This window comes from Penaeus monodon, chromosome 26, assembly GCF_015228065.2.
Source record: "Penaeus monodon isolate SGIC_2016 chromosome 26, NSTDA_Pmon_1, whole genome shotgun sequence".
Lineage (NCBI taxonomy): Eukaryota > Metazoa > Arthropoda > Malacostraca > Decapoda > Penaeidae > Penaeus > Penaeus monodon.
Window position 1 is genome coordinate 22,179,152 of NC_051411.1, and position 9,153 is coordinate 22,188,304.

General features: G+C 38.8%; 1 pseudogene; it reads right to left on the bottom strand.

The window, feature by feature from the left end:
- Positions 1 to 263: 263 nt before the first annotated feature.
- Positions 264 to 9,002, bottom strand: LOC119589615 (annotated as a pseudogene).
- Between the last annotated feature and the right edge of the window lie 151 nt (positions 9,003 to 9,153).

Below are 9,153 nucleotides of genomic sequence, written 5' to 3' on the forward strand. Positions count from 1 at the left end.
TTTTTTTTTATTATATTAAATTTCATAAACCTATATTCAAGAAGTCAAACAACTGGTGTAAATTCTTACTAGAAAAAACTATGTAGTTATGATTGATCAATCTATTTCCGAGTAAGAAGAAAAAGGTGCATTAATCTACTCACATTCTATCCATTTTATTTGGAAAAAACATTTCAGTAAGATTTACAGTCCTGTTAAGGTAAGCATTGCTTGCCTTCTGCCAGTCCCTCTGTCAGTGATTCAGTATATTAAATGTTAAAAAAAAAATCAGTTCAGAAATATTTGTGCTTCAAATTTATGAGTATAATCCTAGCAACTATAAGAATATGTTTCCTTGGGAAATTTAAACTGTGTGAACAAATATTCAGCTTTGCATGGTTGATGATTACTCAATAGGTCTGTAGATGAGAGTGGTTACACACTTCTTGCGGAAACGAATTGATGTTGAAAGAACCATCATGCCATCACGGATGCTCAGAGCATACATGTGGTTGAGCATTACATGGTTAGGTTCAGGAAGTAGTGTTGGTTCACACTGTTGGGGAAAATTATATTAAAGGTACATATGTATTACTGAAACCAAAAGTTGAAATACAATACCTGAAAAATCATTTCAAGATAACTTTAATAGATACATGAATGTATAATTTTAACATCTCTCAATAACCTATTAAACTTACCGAGATTGGTGTATCCTTATTGAGTATGACCTGCAGAAGGTGTGGGGGTAAGACAGGGGGTCCTCGAACCTTCTCCCACTGGTGGTACTCAGGGATTTCCTGACTGTATTCATCCTTCTTTTCTACTGCAACAGAAATGCATATTTCAAGGAAAAGCAAAAAATCGTCTGTATTTTTTAAATTTCCAGAATATAATTCACAAATAAATAATAATCTGGTTAGACCCTTCATGCATTTGATAAGTTTATCTGTTTTTCTTTATTTTTTGTATTTTAATGTTCTTTTCTTACTTTTGCTTATTCAGACCTTGGGTGGAAAAAGTATTTGGGTGAAAAAAATGTGGCAATTCATCCCAATCTCTGATGTGCCAAGCCTTTCTTTTATTCTAAGTGGCTAATACTTAATACTTCATATTTACATTTTTTTTTTAATATGCATTTTTTTTTATTGACATTGTTTCCCCAACATCAGGTGAGATCAGGTAGGCCTGGTAATTGACTCATTGGATACAATGTGCTTGTGAAAGCCATCTCTGTGTAAACAAAATTCATAAAACAGAAACATAATTAACAGTGCCATCTCACTTAGAAACCATAATCATTAATCCCCCTTGACTAGCTCTGGAGGCACTAGGTGAATCCTTCTACATGAAAGTCACATTGTTGGGATTCACTGGGCCCATGGTTCAAGCTGTTGGAAAGTACATTTACCAACCCCTCAAGTGTAATTCTCAGTGAGGGAGAAAAATGCCCAAGAGAGGGCAGTGCTAGCCTGCATTCAAGAGGAACAAAAGATGCCACTTCCATGTGGAAGAAAGTTTATTTATATCCCATGGAAGCCTGCAGAAGAATACATTCATGTATGACATCTTGTTATGTTCAGACCTTCTCTTTCTGAAGCAGCAGCAATAAACTGAAAGCCTTGTGCCTCAGGAGTTACCCTGGTGTCCGGGGCCCCTCGTCATGCTCGCCATTATTGCTTCTGAATCCTATAACGTAGATTTCATAGTGTAAACTTCTGACTTTTCAGACTTTTTCAGCACTTTGTGCTTTGCTTGCACTCTCAATGCCTTGTATTTGCAGGTCGCATGAGACTACAGTAGTGGTAGTCAGCACCCCACCTCAGACCCGCAGCACTCTTCTACAGCAGAGTAGCCCTTACAGGGATTGACCCCTGGTAGGGAGGCCCAGTAGTCCGAGGCATCCTTTGAGGCACTTTATCTTTTGTACTGATTTCTCTTCCTCTCTTCATGTGACTTCCCTGAGCCTACCAGCAGTAAGGAGGTGTCTTCCACATAACTCGATCCCTCTTTGGTTCTGGAGAATGCAAACAGGCTTCCACTGGGGGGTAGAGGACGGAAAACTGCCTTACTCTCTTAACCATTGCTGTTTACGTTGAAGAGTTTTTTTATTCCTTCAGGACTACGGCTTCGGGCCAAGGGGTCAAATCTGGTCCAATACCCAGGATGGATGCTACCCCAGCTACCCCTTCTTATCTTCAAGGAGGAGGAGCGACCCATGACCACTCTACAACCAATTCAACTCTGAACAATGGAACCCCTATTAATGACAAACCTAGAAGACCTCTTTTCAAAATCCCTACCGAGAATGCAAGGTTCATGAATGGTTAAATGCATGAATGAAAATGAATCGCTTTTGAACGTGAACCCCTTTATCATCAAAAAGGTCCTTGATGGTCAAGTGGACGGAGATTTTGATTTTATCAAAAAATTGCGAGATTGAAGCCTCCTTCTTAAAGTACAATATAACTCCCAGATTAAGAATTTACTTAAGCTGACACAAATTTGTGATTTCAGAATTAAAGTAACTATCCCTATTGGCCCAGATACCTGTAAGGGAGTAATCTTTCACAGGGATTTATGGATGATGGAAAAAAGGGAAATTCTTGAGAGCATGATGGACTAAGATATAGTAGACATTCATTGTATGACCAAGAAGGATGGGAATGTGCAAACGAAAACTGGACTGTGTTTTCTGACCTTTGCTTTAAATAAAATCTCTGAATATGTCAATATCAGATATGAATGTGTCCAAGTAAGACCTTATATCCAAAGGACAATGCATTGTAATTTTGCTGAAGCTCATGACACCATCACCTGTACTAGTCAAATTTCCAAATGTGCTAACTGGAGGTCCCCATCAGTCAGGCTCTGCTGAGGGCAGTAGCCTGAAGGAGACTGAGACATTAGCATATATGAAAAAACATGAAGTTAGTTATACTGAAGCTAAGAGGAAAGTGGAAAGTTTGACACACAAATCTGATACTTCCTATGCTGCAGCAGTAACCAACATCACCCCTAGTGCAAGTAATGTTAGTCAACAGCTTGTGGATAAAGATAAAGAAATTGCTGAACTGAAACAAACTATTAAAGAATAAAGTGTATCAACTGACTAAATTGGTCGACCAAATGGCTGCATCATCTCCCTTGTCAGGAGATGCAGGATATGGAGACTTCTGTCTCCAAACCATCCTGAGGGAGGTCCCCAAGGTGAGGGAGAGGAAGCCCCTCCCTCCCATAAAAAAAAAAAGAAAACTGGCGGACAAGGCATTTCCAAACCCTACAAAACATATCTTTTCGATAACCATTGTACAATGGAACTGTCAAAGTCTTAGAACTAGAATAAATGACCTTAAATTATTAGCCTTGTACTATGCTCCCGATATTATAGTTCTCCAAGAAATGCACTTAACACACCTCGTGTCTGATGAGGTCGTTTCGTTGAGGAACTATTATCTGTGTCAGAAGGATTGTACATCCACCAAAGAATCCCTTTCACTGAAGTGGCAATTGATTCTACTTTGGAGTTTGTCGCATGCAAAGTAAAAATCAATAACACGTATCTGACTGCATGTTCAGTTTATTGTCCACCTGAAAATGTGGTAATTTATGATGAGCTTTTTGCTCTTCAGAATAGTCAGCCACAAAATGAATTAATTTTAGGTGATTTTAATGCTCATCATATGTTATGGGGTTCCCTACGGGTGGATGGTTAAGGTGAGCAAGTAGCTAAGTTGATTAATGATTCTGATTTGGTCCTTCTGAACGATGGTAGCCCGACGCGGGTGGACGATAATACCGATACTTTGAGTATTACTGACCTATCACCGGTCTCTTCATCAATAGCAGGTCTCTTCATCAATAGCAGCCAAGTGCCTGTGGCACACCATTGACAACTCGCTGGGAAGTGATCACCTTCCTATTTTTATTGAATATTCATGTGATACACCAATAATGCCTTCAGCACCTAAATTTAAAGTAAAAAGAGCAGACTGGGTTGCCTTCACAATGAGCTTCAAGCTCAAAGTTGTTGGAGAAACCATTGATGATAAAGTAAACAATATTCAGAATTCAATTTTAGATGCAGCAATGATATCCATGCCTAAAACTTCGACAGATAGTGTTAAGCATAGAGTTCCATGGTGGACACCTGTTTGCAGCAGGGTGCTGTGCAAACGCAATAGGGCCTACAGGCTTTTCAAAAATACCATCAATAATGAGAACTTTTGCAATTACAAACAAGCAAGAGCAAGGACTCGTAGAACAATTAGACAAGCAAAAAGAGACTCTTGGCAGAGCTTTGTCTCTACAATTAACAGCAACACCACAATATCACAAGCTTGGTCCACTGTCAATAAAATAAATAAAATAAAAAACATCTGTCAAAATTAAAAATATTCATGAGGGTACCAATTTCGATTCACCAAGAAACATAGCCAATGCACTCGCCGGGCAGTTCTCATATACAAGCAGCTCTGAAAATTACCATCCTGCATTCCTGGCCACCAAGGAAGCAGCTGAGCTGCAACCTATTTCTCTTGCCACAGGAGATGACTTTGATTACAATAAAGATCTAACAATGGAAGAGCTTGTCCCAGCCCTAGGAGCCGTTAGAGGAACATCCCCAGGCCCCGATGATATTCGATATGAGATGATAAACTTAATGATGATGCCATGATTAAGTTGCTAGAAGTGTACAATGAAATTTGGAAGAGCCACACTTTTCCAAACTCATAGCATTTCGCCCATATCATTCCCATATTGAAAGGCGGGGAAAATCCTAGAACCACCATCTCCTACCGCCCAATTGCACTGACAAGTTGCTTATGCAAGGTCAGTAGTTAACAGTAGGCTGTTGCATTTTTTAAATTCCAGTAATTTGCTGATCAACAAGTAAAACTGGTTATTCAAGAGGCAATTGCCAAAAAGAAATTTTTGATTTCAGTATTTTTAGATATAGAAAAAGCCTACGACATGACAAAATTTCATACCTGACAGAACTTTCTCTGTCAAACTCTTTTCTGACATCACTTTTTAGACATTTTTGTCCAGGCAAACGGGGTCCTTGTCTTGTCGCCAACATTATTTCTATGTATGATAAATGACATCTTACCAGTTCCCCTCGGAATCTTAAATACTCACTGTACACTGAGATTGTGCAATATGGCAGTAATGCAGAATTCTCGAAAATTGCATCCAACTGGCACTGATTCATAAATGGGGCCTCCAGTGGGGAAGTTTTCCACAAGAAAGAGTATTGGGGTAATTTTTTCACATAGGAGGGAGCCGAACATCAGACTAACTCTAGACAGCCACCCAATACCTTTTCAAAATTCTGCTAGATTTCTGTCTACTCTTTGATCATAGACTCAATTGGAAAGCCCACATTGGTCAGTTAAGAATAAATGTCAAGGCGTGCTAAATTTATTAAAGTGCATTTCTGGCAACAAATTGGGAGTGATAGAAAGTCTTTGTTAATGATATATAAAGCCCTTATTAGGTCTGTAGTAGATTATGGGTCAATCATGTATGGTTAGGCATCAAACTCAATTTTGAAAAGTTTGGATGTTGTACAGAATGCTTGTTTGTGTGTGTTGGAGCCCTGAAGTGTACTCGGATCGAGCGTCTTGAGTGGAGTCAGGAGTACTTCCCCTCAGACTCAGAGGCAGCCAACTAGCACTGACCTATGCCTCAAAGGTGGCTCGAGACCCAAGCCATCCTAATGGCAATAGAGTTATTAGGCCCTTTGACACGTGACTCCATGACCTCGTTGAGAAAGTTGGTATAGATCTCTCTACCATCGATACCCTGGTTCATTCAAATATAGCACCATGGGAAATGCCCAATTTTTCCATCATGGAAGCTTGGCTTCCATCAGCTAAAGCCATGGCACCAGAGGTGGAGGTTTGCCAGTAGTTCAGAGAGTTCCTTATCAAACATCTCCCTTTTTTCATATATATACCAACAGCTCCAAGACAGATGAGTGTGTGGGTGCGGGTGTATTGACGAGTTTAATTCTTGGAAGTTTATATAGTAATAACTAACTCACTCCCTCACTCACTCACTCTCTCTCTCTCTTATTATTTCTTCTAGTATAGATGTCTCATATTTCTAAATATTTTTTTTATCATTATTTTATTCAGACAACTTTACATTTCTATGTTATAGAAGATTGCATAAATCTGATAAAACATATGCTAAATGATAATCATGTTAAATGTGAGCTTTAATAATAACAATTTATTAATCATCATACATATGGATTCTCTACAATATGCTGGAAGGCCCCTGGGTATACATTCTTAATGTTAAAATGATAGTTATGGTTTTTCAAATATCCAACATGCATTTACTTAGCAATTGCCAAATTCACTGCTTATATGCTAAATTTGGGATACAGAAATATGTTCTCGTGCACACACATGCACATGTGTACACACACGAGTGAGCATGCACAATTGTATTACACATACTACAATAACTTCTGCCTAAATTACTATCTGACCAATTTCTTAATGTACAATGAGTAATACTATGTAAACTACATTATGTAAACAATCAGACAATAATTTTTGCATCAATAAAAAAAAAAAAAAAAAAAAAAAAAATATATATATATATATATATATATATATATATATATATATATATATATATATATATATAATAATAATAATAATAATAATAATAATAATTGCATGAAAATTTTATAGATCTATTCAACAGCCAAACTAAAATCATGCTGTTAACCTATTTGTATGCTGATCATGCACCTTCTAATGCTCACATTTTTCTGTAGTTGATGTCAATAATAACCATGTTATACAAATCATTATGGCACTTACCTTCACCTTTTCTTTGTCAGAGCCTGAACACACCATAAGTTTTGTCATTCTATCATTTGGATCTCGGAGAAGTGCATTTTCAAATTCTTCAAAATCACTCTCCTTGATAGTGATAACATTGTTTAATGAGCCAATGTTATTATCACAAGCAGCCTCATTTTCATTATACTTCCATTCACCATCAACAAGAAATTTATATTCATGATGTCCTTCTGGGAGGTCCACAATGGCAACAAAGTCTTTTTCACTGGAAAAGTATAATATATTAATATATCAGACATTATATCCCATTGATGATGTGTTATCATATCATAGTAAACACTAACAAATGCCATGTGACACTTGTACTGATTGTGCCAGGATGTATGCTCATATTCAGTGACACTTGGGACACCTTTTACTGAGAGTGGAATGTTATCTCACAGCCATCAGCAAAACACCTCAAGCTGTCTCGTGCTGCACCCAACAGTGATTGACTGCAGTACGAGACAGCTTTGCTCTGGTTCTCTGTCTAAAGTGTAAAGCCATTTTACCAATAGACCACTTGGCTGTTTACCACGTGGCTCCAAGACCAAATTAGAACCATCAACTCAGCGATGGCGTAGATGACGATTTTATCTGACCTCGTCTGACCTCTCAGTTTGTGCTCAGGGGCCAATGTGATAAGGTCAGACCAGCCTACGACCTAAAGGCTGGATGAACGACCCCACACAACAGCACTTAGCCTAAGACATCCTCTCATGTGTTCCCTTACTGTGTTGTACTCTTCGTTAATAAAGAGTCAAGCCGTCATAACCATTATCACTGCCAACCAGTCATAACCTCCCTATCCCTCTCCTCCCTATCCCCTCCTCCCTATCCCCCTCCTCCTATCCCCCTCCTCCCTATCCTTCTCCTCCCTATCCCCCTCCTCCCTATCCCCTCCTCCCTATCCCCCTCCCCTATCACTCTCCTCCCTATCCCCCTCCTCCCTATCCCCCTCCTCCCTATCCCCTCCTCCCTATCCCCTCCTCCCTATCCCCTCCTCCCTATCCCCCTCCTCCCTATCCCCCTCCTCCCTATCCCCCTCCTCCCTATCCCCCTCCTCCCTATCCCTCTCCTCCCTATCCCCCTCCTCTCTATCCCTCTCTTCCCTATCCCCCTCTTCTCTATCCCTCTCCTCTCTGATATCAATAGACTAAATGCTATACTGTACACACAAGTAAAAGGAGTCTGATTTTCTACTATGATAAAATGGACAAAATATAGTTTTCTTTCATATATTTAAAATTTTAAGAAATATGAAAGGATGCCAGAAAATAGCTGCATTCAGGAAGCAGAAGCCTTGGGGATACTATTTTGAAACTTTACCTTTTCACCATAGGAATACTCTGCCATTGATTAAATGTGCCAGCAATAGCCACAGCTTGGCCTCCTCCACTCCATTTAATCACAAAGGGTAACATTTCTTATTTCCCTGTGTAATAACAGCCCGAGGTCTAATAGGCACATGCTCTTCACTGTCTTTGCCATCAGAGGTTGACTGAAATTTGGAAAAAAGATTACTGAATACTCCCTACACATTTCATGTATATATACACATATTTATCAAAGTCTCCATATAAACACTGACAGAACACTGATGCATGAAATTCTAACAAAATCCTGTTCAGTCTTTGTACTTTTTTCAAACAAACAGGTTCCTGTTCCTCCTCTGATGGCTGTTGGTGTAGTTTGTTGGCCTTATGTTATCAAATGTAAATGCCTGGCCATCAATTCTTCCAGGAGAATAAGGAGTAAAATTGGTCTCCTGATTTATGACGATCTCTCCGTTCACCTATGGAAGCGTGGTTACCATATTTTAAATCTGTAAAGGGATTTGAAATTATTACCATCAATAAAACATTTACTCAAATCTGAAGATTATAGTAGCCTATCCAAACCAGCATACTGTACATTCCCAAAAACTGTACATTCCCAACCATTTCTCTCTAATACAATATAAATCTAGTCAATATCACAGCTCCAAGTTATCATGTTCTGTTTACAGCATCAAGTAAAACAGTCATGGGTTCATGATGAGAAATCTATACAGATGCACATATATAATATCATTCTTAACTGCATTCCATCTCCAAAAGCAAATCTCTTCCCCTCAAATTTTCACCCTTTCTTTAAACCCCTGTAGTGGTTGCTCATGATGAGAAATCGTGCAGATGCACACTGATGCTCAAATCACAGTTAAAAGCATTACCCCTTCTTAACTGCATCAAAGGAGTGGCTGGTAAAAAAAAAGGTTATAGCTATGACATTTACAAGTGGAGTTTTTTTGGGGGGGCCCCCTTTTGGT